Source organism: Colossoma macropomum, unplaced genomic scaffold (genome assembly GCF_904425465.1).
Source record: "Colossoma macropomum unplaced genomic scaffold, Colossoma_macropomum, whole genome shotgun sequence".
NCBI classification, from domain to species: Eukaryota; Metazoa; Chordata; class Actinopteri; order Characiformes; family Serrasalmidae; genus Colossoma; species Colossoma macropomum.
In genome coordinates this window covers 12,896,592-12,915,857 of record NW_023494786.1, presented here as the reverse complement: position 1 = coordinate 12,915,857, position 19,266 = coordinate 12,896,592, and the positions used below count along the sequence as shown (strand labels likewise).

Below are 19,266 nucleotides of genomic sequence, written 5' to 3'. Positions count from 1 at the left end.
CGACACAGGAAGTTATATCTCAGGCTCCCCAAGCACAACATGAAGCCTCTTCTAATTCTCTGTAAGTAAACATGATAAATTTGAGGGAGATCCAGATAGATGCCGTGGGTTCTTACTGCAATGTGCAGTATTTTTTGAAAACTCTCCCTTCAGTTCAGATCAAGCTAAGATAGCTTTTATAGTGTTGCGATTAGCTAATAAAGCCTTAGAATAGGCTACTGCGAGTTGGTCTCATATTCATCGACTATCCTGCCCAGTTTTTAACGGAATTCAAGACGGTCTTTGATCATTTGTACAAGGGCAAGGTTAGTGGTGAACTATTGTCTCGACTACATCAAGGCCATCGCTCAGTGGTTGATTATTCTCTGGAATTCTGAATTCTAGCAGCTAGTAGTGGGTGGAACGATGCCGCGTTGTTAGTTATGTTTCGCCAAGGATTAAATGCAGATATTCGGAGTGAACTGGCATGCAAGGATGATGATTTGAGTCTCGACCAACTGATCAAGCCATATGACTGGATCAGCTACTCCATCACCGCACGCCATCCAAAGAGGAAACAAGAGCCAAGAGAACATTAACCCGAGTTAAAGTCGTTTCCTGAACTGCTCGACGGCACCGAGCCCATGCAATGTGAATCTTTTTGGCTTTCCCAAGAAGAAAGACAACGACAATTCAAGGAACAACTGTGTCTTTATTGTGGGAAAGCCGGACATCGACTCCGTGAGTGCCGCACCAGGCCACAAATAACGAAGGCGCCGACCCCTGGACAGCACGTGGAGTTTACACGTGCTAATGTGGTGAGTGTACCCACAAAGGGGTTGGTTTCTAAGTCTGTTATGTTACCTGTTACGATATACTGTCAGCCACAATCTCTTGTCGTTTCAGCCTTGATTGATTCCGGAGCTGAAGGCAATTTTATACATGCAAGAGTGGTGGAGCAGCTGCAGATTCCAGTGGAGACTTTGGAGAAAACTTTGAAGGTGACAGCGCTTGATGCATGTCCAGCAGCGTTGGGGATCATCTCAGAAGTCACCAGACCAGTACAGCTAACAGACAAGCGCACTTCATTCAGAGACATTACCCTTATTAGTATTACCCTATTCCGAATTTGAGATGATTTTGGGTCTCCCGTGGCTAGAGAAACACAATCCCTCCATTTCCTGGAAAAAGCATGCCATTGAAAAGTGGTCTGACTTTTGTTTACAGAACTGTATCAGCTCCCCCTCCATCAACTTAGCATCCACTTCTATAGAAAGCCCCAATGTTAACGACGAATTCCAAGTCCCAGCTGACTATCTCGATCTAAGAGAGGTCTTTAGTAAAAATAATGCCACAAAGTTACCTCCACATAGGTCATATGATTGTGCCATTGAACTTGTAGAGAACGCTGTTTTCCCCAAGGCTCATATATACCCACTGAAACAAGAAGAAGAGAAGGCACTAGACACATACATCAATGAAGCCCTAGAACAAGGATTTATTAGACCATCCACCTCCCCCGTTGCCTCTAGCTTCTTTTTCATTAAAAAGAAAGACGGGGGATTACGCCCTTGTATCGATTATCGAGCCCTCAATCAAGTCACCAAAAATTACCCTTATCCTCTGCCCCTGGTACCTGTTGCATTAGAACAATTAAAAGGAGCTAAGTACTTTACCAAACTCGATCTCAGAAGTGCATACAATCTAATTAGAATAAGAGAAGGGGATGAGTTAGAAGACAGCTTTCGTGACCACTAGAGGGCACTATGAGTACCAGGTGATGCCCTTCGGGCTCTCTATCGCCCCCTCTGTTTTTCAAGCCTTCATAAATGAAACACTCAGAGAGATGCTTGGGAAATATGTAATTGCATACCTGGATGACATCCTAGTCTATTCCCCAGATAAGGACTCGCATGTTAAGCATGTTCGATCTGTCTTGCAAAGATTACTTGAGAATAGTTTGTACTTAAAAGGAGAAAAATGCAAGTTTCACATACAAACAGTGTCATTCCTTGGTTATATTATCAGTCCACAAGGTGTGATCATGGATGATCACAAAGTAGATGCAGTGCTTCAATGGCCCACACCCACTTCAGTAAAGGAATTACAAAGATTTCTAGGTTTCGCCAACTTCTACTGTCGGTTCATCAGGAACTTTAGTGGTATTGCGGCTCCTCTCACTTCATTACTCAAGGTTGCCAGTAAGAAATTAATCTGGACAGAGCAGGCGGACAGGGCTTTCCAGAAACTCAAACTAGCCTTTACCACGGCCCCTATTTTGAAACACCCAGACCCTTCCAAGCCCTTTGTTATAGAAATAGATGCTTCTGAGACAGGAGTAGGGGCAGTGCTATCTCAATGTTCAGGATCACCTCCCAAGTTATTCCCTGTAGCCTTTTACTCGCACAAACTCTCCTCAGCAGAACGAAATTATGGTATAGGAGATAGAGAGTTATTGGCAATTAAATTAGCTCTCGAAGAGTGGCGACACTGGCTAGAAGGTGCTACACACCCTTTCGTGGTACTAACCGACCACAAGAATCTAGAGTACGTTCTGCTAAACGATTGAATTCACGCCAAGCTAGGTGGTCCCACTTCTTCTCTCGCTTCAAGTTTAGCATCATTTATAGACCCAGATCCAGAAACACCAAAGCGAATGCTTTATCTAGAATCCATAATTCAGACACCCCTAACAGCTCGGTAGACCAGGTGGAAAGTATCCTTCCACCTGAAGTACATATAAGTGCCATTAGCTGGGAGCTAATGGCACTTATAGAAGAAATTGAGAGAGCACTACCAAATATAGAGATACCAGATCATTGTCCTTCAGGGAAGATATATGTACCCAACCAATTCCGCACTTCCCTAATTACCTGGGCTCACTCATCCCTTGCTTCAGGCCATCCAGGAGAGACCAGGACACAGCAACTGATAGCCAATAGATACTGGTGGGAGACTATGAATAAGGACATTCATTCTTTTATTAGTTCATGTTCCACATGTGCCCAATGTAAGACCCCTAAAGCATTGCCAGCAGGCAAACTCATGCCCTTGTCCATTCCTAGCAGACCCTGGTCTCATTTAGCAGTAGATTTTGTTACGGACTTACCCGAGTCTCAAGGCCATACCACGATCTTAACGGTCATAGATTGTGTTTCTAAGGGGTTCAGACTTGTTCCCTTTAATGCATTGCCCACCGCATTTCAGACAGCTGAGGCACTGTTTCAACAGGTTTTTTGATTTTATGGGGTACCAGAAGACATTGTGTCAGATAGGGGATCACAATTCACTTCCCAAGTTTGGACTGCCTTCTTTGAGAGTTTGGGGGTTAGCATTAGCCTCACCTCTGGATATCACCCACAATTGAATGGACAATGTGAAAGAGCTAATCAGGAACTGAGTAAATTTCTGAGACTGTTTTGCTATGACAACCCTACCGACTGGTCGCGTTTTCTACCCTGGGCGGAAATAGCACAGAATTCGTTAGTTAGCTCTACCACAGGGATGACTCCATTTCAGTGTATTTTGGGGTACCAACCACCATTAGCACCCTGGACGGGAGTAAGCACTGACGTCCCTGCAGTGGACGAATGGATGCGGAGGAGTGAACAGGTGTGGGAGAAAACACATCAACGTATTGAGCATGTGCTGAAAAGGAGCAAGGAACAAGCGGACCAACGCCAGAGTGAGACTCCGGTTTATCAACCTGGGGACCGTGTGTGGCTCTCCACGAGGGACTTTTGTCATTTAGAGGGAAGCAGAAAGTTACAGCCCAAATATATAGGGCCGTTTAAAATTGTGAAACGAATAAAGGATGTAACTTATAGACTAGACTTGCCCCCCTGATATCGTGTTTCACGTTCTTTTCATGTATCTCTCCTCAAACCTGTTGCTCCAGGTCCTTTGGACGAGGTTACGCCGGGCGAGGTGCCACCTCCACCTGTGGAGATAGATGGGGCGCCAGTCTGCACTGTCCGAAGGCTGCTGGACTCCAGGAGGCATGGAGGACAACTCCAGTATTTAGTGGACTGGGAGGTATACGGACCGGAGGAGCAGAGTTGGGTGTCAGCAAGAGACGTCCTGAACCCAGGACTGGTGGCGGACTTTCACAGTCAACATCCAAACAAGCCTGCTCCTTGTCCCCGAGGGCGCCCAAATAAGGGGCTCTCTAGCTCCCTCCCTGCTCGTATGGGGCATCCACGACAATGGTCCTCCACTAATCGGCGCCTCGGCAGCTCTGGGTCGGCCCCTGTTCATGGTTCAGGTGGAGTTAATGGTGCTCGTCCTGGCCGGCCTTGTTCCGAGGCAGTCCTGGACTCTTCGGGGGGGGGGTAATGTCACGAATACCACCAACGAGAATTCTCTGGGAGATCACATGACCTCCTCACTGCCTACAGACTCCATTCCACACACGGACTACATCTCCCAGAGTGAAGAGCGAGATCAGCTGACTGCTGATCTCCACACTCACTCCTATCAGCGTTCACGGTCGCCTGAGTTTTAATGTGTAACACCTGTATGTTTTGTCACGACTACTTTAGAGTAGCTTATAAGCCCGGGCTTTAGCAATAGTTGCGAGGTATTGCTTCATTCGTGAACTACTGAGCTTTACTTCTATTGTGTTATTTTTCGTGTATGACTTGTACTCTTGTTTCCCCAACTTTGATTTCTGGTTTACCCCTCTGGATTGTTTGCTTTGGTTCTCTGTTTTTATGCCTTGACATTTTTGCCTGCTTTTCGACTACGAGTTTGGATTCCGATTTCAACATTAAAGCCTGGTTGAACTCCTTTATCCGCAAGCGTCTACCTTCTGTAATCACCGTTACACCAAAGTTTTGGCTTTAAAGCATTCTCTAATATGATGTATTCATATTGTAAACAGCAGATTTCTTTTTGTCTTTTGTGCTGTGAAATTTGAAACAGATTGATTATTACTAATTTGTGTGATCTAATCAGGTTGTCATGTTACAACACAAATATTCCACAGTAAATCTATTAAACTTTAAAATGAACAGACAGTATATATTTTAATCAATTTCATACAAGTTACTGTTAAAGATATCAGCAGCTGCTGTGCAAAACAATCACATTACAGAATAGTTTAAAGCCAGAAATTTGGTTACTCTGTCACATAAGCAGAAAACTCCCCTTCTCTCCTTCAGAGCTCTCACCTGATATCCTTCTAGATTTGGTCTTGTTTTATGTATTCATTTTTATATCTGTTTTCTGTTGACTTTTTGGAATATCTATATTTTAGACTATTTGCATTGTTTTCTGGGGTTTTTGGCAAAGAGTTTGTATTAAACTAGTTTTTGGATCTTAAATTTGTCCTTTTACTTCTCTGGTTACAACAACAAAGCAGCACATGAGTTGCCTGACATCCATATTTATTGATCAGAAACAGTCTTATTCCGTTATCTCTTGAGAACAGAAAGTAAAACCGATATACAGATGGTGTAAGTGTTCTCTGTGTCTTATACTGTGAGGCTGCAGGTCTGAGTGCTCACACACAGGGGGAGGAGTACTCTGTCTCAGACTGGTCACCTAAATGAAAGAGGTAATGAAATTCAGTAAATGAAAGCAATACAATTACCTGAATAGTGAATCATAAAGCCCAGGAAAATCTTACTTGTTTGGTAGTAATCATAAACTTTGATCACAGCTGGTTTGAGGTTCTTGACTGGAAGCACCTGTTTAAGATGTAGCTGATAATTTATAGGAATATCCTTTGGTACCTGTTGAAACAAACCAGACATTGTACTGTAAAAATGCTCCTGTTTTACCTGTTCAGTTTGCTGCAGAAATCAGATTCTTTTGTTTCACACAAAGTTTAAACAAGAACTTTTTCAATTTACCATTTTCAACAGTGATCATGTTCATGCCTCATATATACAGACAGATGACACATTAAAGGAAAGACTGAATACATCGCTGCTGTCAGAGCAAAACCTCGTATCTCCATTTTTGTTGTTTTTCAGTTTTTGACATAATTTGAAAATACCTACTGTCCTTAATATTATGTGTAAATTTCAAGATGAATGGATCAAGAGAAATTGCCCAGAATTACTTGTAAAAATGTCTGGTTCCAATGACTTACATTAAAGTAAAGTATGTTAGTAACACTTTACAATACTGTTTTGTAGTTATTAAGTGACTACTCGGGAACTAAGAAGGAATGAATGAGTAGTGCTGCATTAACACTTAAGTAACTACTCTTAACTACCAAGGACTACTAGTTAACTACTCAGTAGGTAATAGTGAACTAATGATTAGTGTAGTTCATTATTAACTAAACAGTAACTACTGAGTCTCATAGAGAATTACTTAGTAACTATGGTTTCTTAGAATAACTACTCATAAATTATCGACCAATTCAACATTAATTGCTTAATAGCTGACTCTGACAAGGTTCCTGCTGAACTACTAACTGATGTAGTGTATTCCAACACTTCTAACAGTAGTGAAATACACTACACAGTGTGCAGTCTCTACAATATAATGGATTATATCCTCCATTTCTATTCAAAGAAACAGGTATCCTCAGAGATGGCTGGAGGCATCACACCACACTGCCCTGACTGATGTCCCTCATGTGTTTGTTTTGATCAAAAACCTTAAAAGGCTAATGCACATCTTCATATTTGGAAGTGTGAACCAATTTGCACATCAACCTACAAATGGGACAACTGTTAAAATAGTACAGTATTGAGTGGACCAGTCTGCTTACTACTCATCTTTGGAAAACAAAACACCATTCTTTTCTGCACGAGCATGTGTGCCAATGTGTCTTCTGAACAGTAGTTCTCCTTTAAAGTTCTCTTGAGGGCAGGGTCAGTGGAAGAGTGGGCTCATGGAAATATCTGACTGTGTATGTGTCCTGCCTTCAAATTCACTTGGTTCTAAATATTACCAAGTGATCATGTAATTACTATCTGTTAGATAATGAATGAGGTGTTGCTTTTCTTTATTAGGAGTTAACAATGATCAGGAACAGTATAACATGAAACAATGGTAATGCATTATTAATAAACTAGGAGTTAATAATGATAAAGAATAGTATAAACTGAAACACATGGTAACTCATCATTAACGAACTAGGAGTTAATGAAGATCTGGAACAGTATTATAAAGTGAAACACATGGTAACTCACTATTAATGAATTAGGAGTGAATGATGATCAGGTACAGTATTATAAGGTGAAACCCATAGTAACTCATTGCTAATGAACTAGGAGTTAATGATGATCAGGACCAGTAATATAAAGTGAAATACATTATAAATAAATGTACTGCAGTACAAGAAATATTGAAAAAAGTAAGAGTAAATAAGTTGTTTGAGTATTTTTTAATGAACAGTCTAAATATGAAAACATTCCTGAGTTAGCTAGCTATATCATTGAAAATAATACAAGCGAACAAAATTAAATCAAAATCTGTCATTACTACTGAAGGAGAAAGTCTGAGAGCTGAGACTGATCTGATAGTACAGTAATTACACATCTTTGTTTCATATCTGAGGCACAACCTTTTACTGCCTATTAGCTTAGCTCATGTTTGCTAAATTAACTAGCTAGCTAGTATGCACTCATAACAGAACATCAGCAGCAGCTTTAGGTTTAATAAAGCACTAACATGTGCTTATAATTATGAACCAACCTGCTAAAATGGACGTTGTACATGAAGACCGTACCTACTTAGCTCAGATTAGTTAGCGAGTCAGCTAAGTGTGTCTTTACATTAGTGCTGTAGTCTAAAGAAAACCTAAAGAAAAATCAAAAGTCTCACATTAGCAGCCCGGGGGTCTGTCATGAGTCTGATTTACTCATCGTACATCAGGAGATACATACATACAGACATCATCTAAACCACTTATCCTTCTGGGTCACGGTGGGGTGCTGGAGCCTACCCCAGCTGTCATTGGGCAGAAGGCAGGATACACCCTGGACATGTTGCCAGTCCATCGCAGGGCAGACAGACAGACACAGTCACACACACTCACACCTAGGGGCAATTAAGCATGTCCAAGCAGCCTGACTGCATGTTTTTGGACTGTGGGAGGAAACCGGAGTAAACCCACGCAGACACGGGGAGAACATGCAAACTCCACACAGAAATGACCCCGGTTGCCCAGTCGGGAATCGAACCCAGGCCATTCTTGCTGTGAGGCGACAGCGCTACCCACTGCGCCACCGTGCCGCCCTCAGGAGATACAGACAGTCAGAATTAAAACAGAATTATGAACAGAATTATCAAACTAATCCACTGAGAATGCAGGATTAACTGCTCTCCTTTACCAGCATTTGCAAAAATTTCACAGGCACTCAACAGAAACACCAAAGCATCATAATAAGGGTCCTGTGCAACTCTACTGTTAAATGTAAGTTTATTTAATTCAACAGAACTCTAAAATGTTGATTATTTTAGATGTCAGGTTCTCTTTATATTTATACTACTACTAAAAAAAAGGAGTGGTGAGAACAAGACAAGATTGAAACAGAGATAAGATTTTTCAGAATCTAAAAATAAGAAGAAAGAAGAGAAAAACCACTGAAACCACCATTCATTATACATTATATATAGATGAATATTATACTTTTAACATATTTTGTAAAACTAAACATTAAATAATATATAGATTGAAAATATTGTGAAATATTATATTATGATATTAGTCCTATTCTGTCCTATTAGTCCTATCTTCTTCTCTAAAATCTATTCAGAACCACAACCTAAGATCAACTAAATATAAACCAAACACAAAACCATTTTTATTATTAAATGAAAAAAATCTGGTCTGCCCAGTTTAGCCATCATGGAAAGATCAATTAGACTTTATTTGGAATAAAATATAAAATACAGAGTGCTAAAGTCAAATTGTTTATAGGCCAAGTGTCAGGTGGGCTTCAGCAAAAAGGCCTGGTAGAAAAAAATGTAGGTAAAAAAATGTTCTGCATTTTTCATGGAAGTACTGCAAATATGCACTCATTTAGGTGCATCTTAGTCAGTGCTTATTAGCAAGTCCTCTATCACCACAATCCACTACTACTGATTACTATTATTATTATTATTATCATTATTATTATTATTATTATTATTGTTGTTGTTGTTGTTGTATAAATAAAAAGATGATTTGACATTTAAAATAATTAACATTTTAGTGTTCTGTTGAATAAAATGAACTTACATTTAACTGTAGAATTATGACAGCATTGACATTTCTGTTAAGAGCGAACTAGCACAACAGACTCAGCACAAATGTAGAGATACAGTTGGCTGACTCACTTACTAATCTGAGCTAAGTAGGTATGGTCCTCGGGAACAATGTCTTTTACCATGTTCGTTCATAATTGTGCTTTATTAAACCTAAAGCTGCTGCTTATGTTCTGTTATGAGTGCATGCTAGCTAGCTAGTTAATTTAGCTAACATGAACTAAGCTAATAGGCAGTAAAAGTTTGTGCCTCAGATATGAAACAGAAAGATGTGTAATTAATGTAGAACATGCTGTGATCAGTCTCAGCTCTCAGACTTTCTCCATCAGTAGTAATGACAGATTTTGATTTAATTTTGTTTGCTTGTATTATTTTCAATCATATAGCTAGCTAACTCAGGAATGTTTTCACATTTGGACTGTTCACAAATAAAAAAGGACTCTATAAACAACTTGTTTACTCTTACTTTTTTATAATACTGGTCCTGATCATCATGAACTCCTAGTTCATTACTAATGAGTATCCATGTGTTTTCCTTTGTAGTACTGTTCCAGATCATCATTAACTCCTAGCTCATTAATAGTGAGTTACCATTGTTTCATTTTATATTGTTCCTGATCATTGTTAACTCCTGAATAGCAACACCTCATTCATTATCTAACAGACAGTAATAATATAATCACTTGGTATATTTAGAACCAAGTGAATTTGAAGGCAGGACACATACACAATCAGATATTTCTGTGAGCCCTCTCTTCAACTGTCCCTGCCCCTTAAGAGGACTTTAAAGGAGAATCACTGTTCAGAAGAAACACTGGCACACATGCTCCTGCAGACAAGAATGGTGTTTTGTTTTCCAAAGATGAGAAGTAAGCAGGCTGGTCCACTCAATACTGTACTATTTTAGCAGTTGTCCCATTTGCATGTTGATGTGCAAATTGGTTCACACTTCCAAATATGAGAATGTGCATTAGCCTTTTAAGGTATCAAAACCCATGCTCTGTGGCATGTATTAAGATATTGAGCAGGCCCAGTTGACATCAATTTTGGATAAAGGTGGCAAAAAGAAAAGATGTGACTTTGAAACTTACTGCTCAACTGGCTAGTGTTTCAATAGAACAGTGACATTTATATTTGTCTTAAAATATCACCTGCAACCAAAGGAGTGTATTTTTGGCCTCTAGCGAATAGTTTTATGAACAGTCAATTATTACTTTGTTTGTTTATAATTTTTTTCAAATCTGTACTTCAAGCTGACATGCATGTAAATTGCAGGGTTCTTGCTGGGTTTGGAAAGTCTGGAAAAAGATGAAAATTTATGGACCAGAACATACATATATATACACATATGTATAGATATTCTATCGCCAAAATAATGATTGCAAAGTTGAAGCCATTTATGGTTGCTAAGATGATGTCAGGCGGTTGCTATGGTATTTTATATGATTACTATGGTGTTGATATGTATAGTTGCAGTAGAATTCCAGGTGGTTGCTGAGGTGTTGCTATGTGGTTGCAATAATGTTGCAAGGCATTTGGTATGGTATCCCAGGTGGTTGCTAAAGTGTTACTAGGTGGTGGCTGTGGTATCACAGGTAGTTGGTAAGGTGTTGGCAGGCAGTTGACATGGTGTGCGAGGTGTTTATTAAGTTGTTTGTAGGGAGTTGCCAAGTGGTAGCTGTGTGGTGTTGGAAATGAATGGGAGTGTACAAGAGGAGGGAGGGATGAAAAAATGACACACAGAGGACTGCGGGTCAGTATGGCTGTGCATTAGAGTTTGGCGAGCTGCCCTGAGTGAGTACATGCAGTTCCGTGGCTGTCGTGTAAAGGAAATAAAAGGGCTGGGGTGTGGGCGAAAATCAATGGGACTCTAAGGGAGAAAGACAGAATGAGAAAAAAAAAGGACAAACAGATAAGTGCAGGTGAGAACAACATTGAATTCATGCTTAGGGGTCTGCACTGACATAGCATATGCGGAACAGATTATTTTGGTCGAGCAGAAATACAGTGTACACAAGCACCCCATTCCCGATCAGACCAAACATTCCGGAGTTGAATCAGTGTCAATATCTCAAAAACTGCAGGATGAATTAGTGGACAAAAATCCGGCAGAAGAAGAAAAAGAAAATGAAGTAGAAGAAAAAGAAGAAGAAGAAGAAGAATCAAATAACAATAGTGTTGCTTTGCAGTGTGAAATTACTAATAATGTTAGCAGATGTGCTCTGCCAGAACTCATTCTCGACTACACAAACCACTACTGACCACAACCACAGGAGACACATTCTACTTAAGTATATAATACATGTTGTATTATATAAATGTCACATTAAATCTTATTTGGAAAAGGTTCTACAGAAATAATATAGTTCATATATTATAATAATATTATATATATATATATATATATATATATATATATATATATATATATTTATAGATAGTTCATATAATATACTAATCTGTTCACATTAACAATTTAGAAAATCACAAACTAATAATTTAACTGTTACCAGAGGCCATAGAAATATGAATAACAATGCATACCTTTGGTTAGAGATGAGATTAGTTAATCAGTTAATAAATAGAGGGTACAGAGACAGGCAGAATATTCTCTGTCAACCACAGGAGGATCATCAGAGTTTGTACAGTTAATTACACTGTCTACTGAAAATGGGGAAAACCTTTTTAAAACTGAAATAAATTAGGTAGCTCTACAAAAACAGAAACAGAACTGGTTATATTCCATGACATGTCTGGTTACCAGCAGAAAACTGTAAAAAAGCAGTTGGTTATTTTATTCAGAGTCAGGCTGGTATTAGCAAGAGCTATAAGTTATATTTTAGAAGAATAGAATTTCCAGTGACTGGCACACTGAAGTTGTTCTGGTGAAATGTAGTGGCTGTGGTTTTTGTTTGTGGTGTTGGTTTTTGTCACACGTCTTACTATCAGTACTCTGCAAAATATTTTGCCAGTTAAAATTCTATAGAATTAATGCAATAAATACAAATAACCACTATATTGATGATCATCTTGGATAGAAGAATATCGATATAACAACACAGGTTTTGTTCCTGACTTCATTGTGCACTCTAGCTATTTCATGCACTGTTAAAAAGGTTTATTAGATAAACCTAAAATTAAAAGTACTTCATGTGGTGGAAAGCAATATAACTGTTTTTTAAATACATATTTTAAATTTGTTCATCTACATTTTAGTTTAGATAAACAAAATCAACATTTTAAATCAATTTAAGTTTTTACAGTACAGCAGCACATGTTTATGTCAAATGAAGAACTGATTATGTATTTGACTGAATATGTCTGTGACATCTTCACAGTACTGTACGTGTAACATAAAGATAGTAAGCTGTGATTTTCTCTCACCTCTTTTATATACATGAGTACATGGTCATCTTTGGAATCGACTCGCTCCACAAGTGGGCTGTTTTTTAGCTGAGGAAACAAAATAATTACTTCTCTTCAAATTAATAAATACTTACAAAGAACTGGTTGGTCTGAACTGCAGTGTGAGGACAAATGAAATAGTCCTGAGTTTGGAACTTTTTTTTTTATTTTTTACCAAAGCTGCAAGTTCATTTTTTATAAAATGAAAGAGCAAAAACATTTATTATTGTCACTGAGGTTAACATGAGGGTGAGGTCTGTGTGTGTTTGTTACAATAAACACTACTACTTACATTACTGGGATCTGCTGTGAATCCTGATAAGATTTTTATATCCACTATCACCATGTTAGTACTGTTTAGAGCCCCATTATATCTGAAGAAGAAATTAAAGAAGACTGGTCATTAATCACAGAATTTACACTGACATCAAATGTACAGTGTTTTTTCCCATATTGAAGGTAGCTTTAACAAACTATTTAATGCGCAAGTTTCAGACATGTTGTAAAGTTTAATTCAGCTGTAAAAGTTCAGTAACCTGTGGTTCTATGATTTCAAAATCATGTTTGTGTGTTTGAAAATAATTAAAAGCAGTAATTTCCTTTAAAAAAATCAGAATGACTGCAAACAAAAGACTCCTTATGATCTAAAGTTATCAGTCTATAGTTCCCTCATATCAGATGACATTTTTATCAAAACACATTCGTACGTGACTGTGAAGTTGATGGCCAGAGTTTGTCCAAATGATTTTGTACAATCTCCTTCAGTTTTAGCCTTGATGTGTAATGTACTGGTTTCAGCAGGTGGGGGGATATTGTAGAAAAGCGTCATCTGCAGGTGGGGATAAGAGAGATAAAACCAGTGAAACAGCAAATAAACACCTGCCATGTGTACAACAAGCATTTACATGGAGGCCTGCATAAAGGTTAGCATTTCTGAAGACGGCATTAAAGTACTGGCTATTCTCAAAGAAATTTTCTGCAACTAATCCTAGGACTTGCAGATATGCATTACCTTGCATAGAATTTAAACAGGACTATATTTTAATGAAAGGTTATACTTTCTAAGCTACATTTTCACTTGATGACCCCATAATCACTAGTTTCAGTCACTATTGTTGGTTTCCTAGACAGACGCTCCTGTCTAGGAGCGTCTGTCTAGGAAACCTTAATATTACTTGGGGGTCGCCCAAGTAACATTAAGAAGACTGGAACACTAGCACATGCCAGCATTCTGCTGATAGCATGTTTTCAAAGAGTCCCTGCACTTCTAGCTTTCATCCTATTGTAACACGACAGAACTGACCAGACGCTCACGAATAGAATTGAAAAAGAGGCTTTACTAGTTAAAACGTTGTCCAACCTTTTGTCAGGAAACAGGCATGGGTCAGATCCAAAACAGTACAAAATACAAAAAGACAAACATAACAAAGCCAGCAAACAAGGTCAAAAAGTGCAGAGGCAAAAGGCATAGTCACAATCCAGAAAATACAGTCCAATACACAAAAGGCAATACACAAAAAACACTCAGTAGCTCAGAAGAAGAAGCAATACCTCGATGTGTGACACCTATTTTAAAAATACAGTTCTAAACAAAAGGGAACTGCTACATCTGGCTCTCCAGAGTCAGTGTGGCATCCTTGGGCAAATATACCTGGTCCTACCTCAGCTAAAGAACACTAGTTATGAATATAAATGTGGTACTATGAATTCCAGAAGTCAGAGTTTTCACTGCTTTGGAATCTGCAAGAACATTTTGGACAATGTTGTTGATGTGACTTGAGTATTTGTGTTACTGGCTTTCATGTCTTGCCACTGTGTGACTATGTTGGTACAAAATATCCACTGAGATTCGCAGTTTCTTTTCCAGGCAACCCTAACCACAGCAGCATTCTTAACATATATAATACTCATAAAATGTTTAGAGAAGTGCTTTGAAAAACTTTATGCAAACTGCATGAATGCAATGCCAGGAAGATCTAGACACACTGACCTGTACAGTAACACAGGTAGAGCCCTTCACCAAAATGCTGTATTTGCCAGGAACATCCTGTAGTGGTCTCTCTTGGTACAATAGCTTGTTGTTCTGGTTCACATCAAAGTGGTGACTCTCTTTGTCTTCTGACAGCACAGTTACTGTGCTGGAGCCATCAGAGCTGAACACTTTGGTGGAGTACAGAGCCAGAGCCTGGAGGGCCACCACTGTGTCCTGATCCAAACATAAAATCATTAGGAATGACATCATTAATTTCTGTTTGTTTATGAGATTAAGAATATAGTCTGAGTACCTGCGTGGAGGAGAAGCCTCCATAGGGATTTTGCTGCCTCACCAGCCAGCTAACAATCCTGTTAGCATAGCCTAAATCAGCAGTAGTGACTTCAGCTGCAGTCAGAACAGCTAGCAGAACATAGGAGCTGATCTCCACTGACAAGGAGTCAACGTCATCTGATGCAGACTGAGACCAGTGAAGGTGACCATCTGTAGAAAAGAAGAAACTTTAGCTAATGTAGAAATACTAAGAGATGAACCTACAGACAATAATACAGCACAACATGGCTTAACATTTGAACTTAAAGTTCAAAGTTTCATACCTCCTGAAATGGCAACACTATCCAACTTCTTCAGCAGCTGCGCACAAGTGTCTTTCTCTCCAGCCAGACTGAAAGTGTAGGCCAGCAGTGCAGTGGCATAGGTGTTTGTTAGGTTGCCAATAGAAGACTTTAAACATGATAATCCTTTACTCACAACAGGATCCTACAACAAAAATATCCAAAGAAGTGTAGAAGAAAATGTAATTGTTTGGATGTTGTCCCCCAAACTCTGTTCACAATCAGCATCGACTGTTAAGACTCATGTGAAGTCACTGCTTATTGTTCAGTCAGACTATCTCATATTACCAATAACGAATATAAAAAAAATTAAATGACTTGCTAACGGAGAAAGACAGGTATCTGGAAACCAAACCGAACCAAAGCTGACATTTTTTTTATTTATTTGTGGCTTTGGAGATGAGTAGAAAACACAGTCCTGCCCTTTGTCATGACATGGACTGTCTTTTACAAGTCACACAGGCTCTACGCGCTGCACTGCTGGCTCCAAGACTGGTGTAAGAATAACGACGTCGACTATGTGAGCAACTGGAGTGCTTTCTGGGAGTGACTGGCATTTTACCACCGGGACGGACTGCACCTGAGAGGTCTTTCATTCTGTCGGAGAATGTAGAGACGGCACTGCACCAGGCTCAACTGGACTTAACAGTAGTAAACAACAGATGGGTAAGTTGTAAAAACAGCAGACAGGTAAGTGCTTTTCATGATATAGACAATGCCATTAATTTCTATCATTCCCCTCTCTCTCTGCTTTCTTAATACTAAAACGTCTGCTAGCTCTGTAGGGAGAATTTGCTCCAATAACGTCATTAGAGTCATCAAACCCTGTGTGGCATCAACTAATCACAGCAGCCCTACTGACATTAAAATGGAGATGCCCTGTTGTCTACAAATTTGTGATTGTAAAAGTACAGCAGCATGTAAGGAGACAGGATACATTTGCCAGTTCATTTTATTTAAATCCAAGATTGTAACTGGTGTCAATGAGCAAGTGGAAAGAAATTGCTTCAGGATCCATTAAGACAGAAACTGGGAGCAACAAAATTCATGGGAACATAAGAAACACAAAGATGCATGACAACTAGAGCAAAACTGAAACTTGTGAACTAGCCTATACAAACACAACAACACATCAGATGAATGCCACACAAGCAAAGGGAGATAGAATACTGACAAGACACAGCTAGGACAATGACACAAGTAAGAACCCCCACCAGTGCACTCTCCCAAGCCGTGAAAACAAAATCTCCATATGTGGAGCCAGATTTGCAGGGGGAGCTGGGATAGAGGAGGGGCCTGAAACAGGGACAGAGACAGGACTAGAGTAAAGACTAGAGACAATGGTCAAGAAAAAGGCAGTCAAAGGGACTGGGATTATGCTGGCCTGGTATGAGATGGTGGCACAGCCTGGAGACCAGGTACTAGAACAGAGAGCTAGCATGGACAAACAGTGAGAGGAGAATGGAATCTGGCAGAGCAGGATACTTGGAGGCCTGCAGAGGGACTTTTCTGAGTAAATGCAAACCATGCTGCATTGTTGTCCCACGTAAAGCTCCAGCACTGTTTTTGGCCACAAGGGAAATTGGAATAACGGCGTCTTCAGCTATGAGCTATGAGGAACTACAGCAGTGCTGCTGGTTAGGGCACTGGGTGACAAAGCATTCTACAGAAGCTGGTGTGACAGGATACATGTGCAAATTCATTTTATTTGAGTCCAGATTTGTGACAGGAGTCAATGAGCAAGCGGACAGAAACTGGGACCAAGTTGTGCTGTGTGCCTGTGCCGCGATAGCCAGCAGGAAGGCAGGGCCCGAACCCTGAAAAAGGACAAGGAGAACTGCAAGGAGAACTGCAAGGGAGTGATGAATGGCGTGCCCCGAGCCCTGCCTCCTTTTCTGCAGCAGTTTGATCCAGGCGGCTGAGCTGGGGAGTGGGGGTGATAATGGGGAGGTGGAGCAATGAGCTCTGTTCCTCTCAGCCTTAATGAGAGCTGGCTGATGGTGATCTACCATTGATTGTGTGAGCGCCTTTGAAAAGAGCAGTGTTTGTTTGTGTTTTGTGAGTGAAGAATATGGCTCCTGAAGATGTTTCTCCTGCCTCCAACAGCCTTCTTTAAGCCAGGGTAGCATATAGTGTGCTACAGAGGTGCCAAAACCCAGGAATTGGGCGCAGACACACCAAGGGAGTCTCCATGGCAGAAGAAGAGGCAATCAGACCATCATCCACCTGCACCTGGCTGGCTGGCAGGAACTGCAGGCTGCTTTTCATGATGCTGAAAAGGGATGGAAACAACTTAAGGAGCCGCAGGTGGTGATCAGCAGGTGCTGGCCACTCCAGTCACTGCTCTGAGGAGGACCAGAGCCTCCCTTCCCCCTCCCCTCCCGGCTTGGAGTTTCCCTTCTTTCCCCTCCCATCCCCGCTCTAAGAAAGCCCAGAGTGCTTCTTCTCTTCCCTACTGTTCCGCAGAGAGGCCTACACCTCACGTTTGATCCAGGTGGCCAAGCCTGGGAGCAGGAGCGGTGACAGGGAGGTGGAGCAATGAGCTCTGTCCCTCTCAGCTCAGGAGCTCACACTGCCCTTTATGAGAGCCAACTGTTGCTGCTGCTGTTGCCTCTCTGCTCTTTTCAAAGGTGCTCACACTGCCAACACCAAATTTGCGTTGTGGGTCCGGGGGACAGTTCTGTTTTATTGGATCTGCTTGCTCAAGATCAAGAGTAAAGAACACAACACTGAACATGCTAATAGTTCCAGTAGTTAGGACTGGATGATTTTTGCTAAGACTACCTTAATATATTAAGGTACATGTCGATATAAGACTTTACAATTTGCACAGGTTGGTCAGTGTCCTTACCTTGGACGTATGGCCCAGTTCAAGCAATGATGCAGTGATGTAAGCTGTTATGGTCACATCATCATTTACACCACCCTACAATACATGGGAATGTTACTCAAAATAAAAACCATTTTGGTCAGAAATTGTGTAGACTTTAGATACACTATATGGCCTAAAGTATGTGAACACCTAACTATTACACCTGTGTGACCTATTTGACATCCCTTACCAAAACCATGGGCATTAATTTAACAGCTTCCAATCTTCTAGGAAGGCTTTCCACAAGATTTTGGAGTGTGTCTGTGGGAATTTGTGCCCATTCAGTGAAAAGAGTATTAGTGAGATCAGGCACTGATGTTGGGTAAGAAGGTTGGCTCACAATCAGTGTTCCAGTCAGTCCCAAATTTTCTGACTGCCAGATAGTGAAGCGTGATACATCATTCCAGCCAGCATGTTTCCAGTGCTCCAGAGTCCAGTAGCATCATGTTTTACACCACTCCAGTCGATGCTTGGCACTGTGTATCATTATCTTAGGTTTCTGTGCAGCTACTTGACCTTTGAAACCAATTTCATGTTCCTGACACAAAGGTCTTGTGTTGATGTAGCTTTCAGAAGCACTTTGGAACTAGTAGTGAGTGATACAACAGAGGTGGTTTTTACACGCTACACGCTTCAGCACACTTCACCCCTCTCTGTAAGCTTGCATGGTGTACTGCATCGTGGCTGAGCTGTTGTTACTCCTGGACGCTTCTATTTCACAGTAATAGCACTTACAGCACTTGTAGATCTAGCAGAGCAGAAACTTCAGAAACTGACACATGGCAAAGGTGGTACCCTATGACAGAGCAATGCTCAAAGTCATTCCTCACTTCAGTACAACCCATTCTGCTGTTTGTCTATGCTGATTACATGGCTATGTGCTTGATTTAGCAAAGGGTATGGCTAAACCACCGTAACTCAATAATAAGGAGGGGTGTCCACATACTTTTGGCCATATAGTGTATGTGCCATCTAATAACACACCTTCATTCTGTTGTTGAACAGTCGTCCTTGTCTTATAAAACAGCCATCTGGTCTCTGCTTACTTATCAGCCATTGCTTCGTACTGTCAATGTTTCGTGGATCAATAAAGATGTAACTCTGTGCTTTGCCAAAAGTCCTCTGTACAAAAGCAGTTAACCTGGTGGTGGGGAAATATATTTGTATCTACATTCAAAACTGCCTGTTTTATA

At 40.4% G+C, this 19,266-nt stretch overlaps 1 pseudogene; it reads right to left on the bottom strand.

Moving 5' to 3' along the window:
* Positions 1-5,345: 5,345 nt before the first annotated feature.
* Positions 5,346-19,266, bottom strand: part of LOC118826951 — a 44,028-nt pseudogene continuing 30,107 nt past the window's right edge.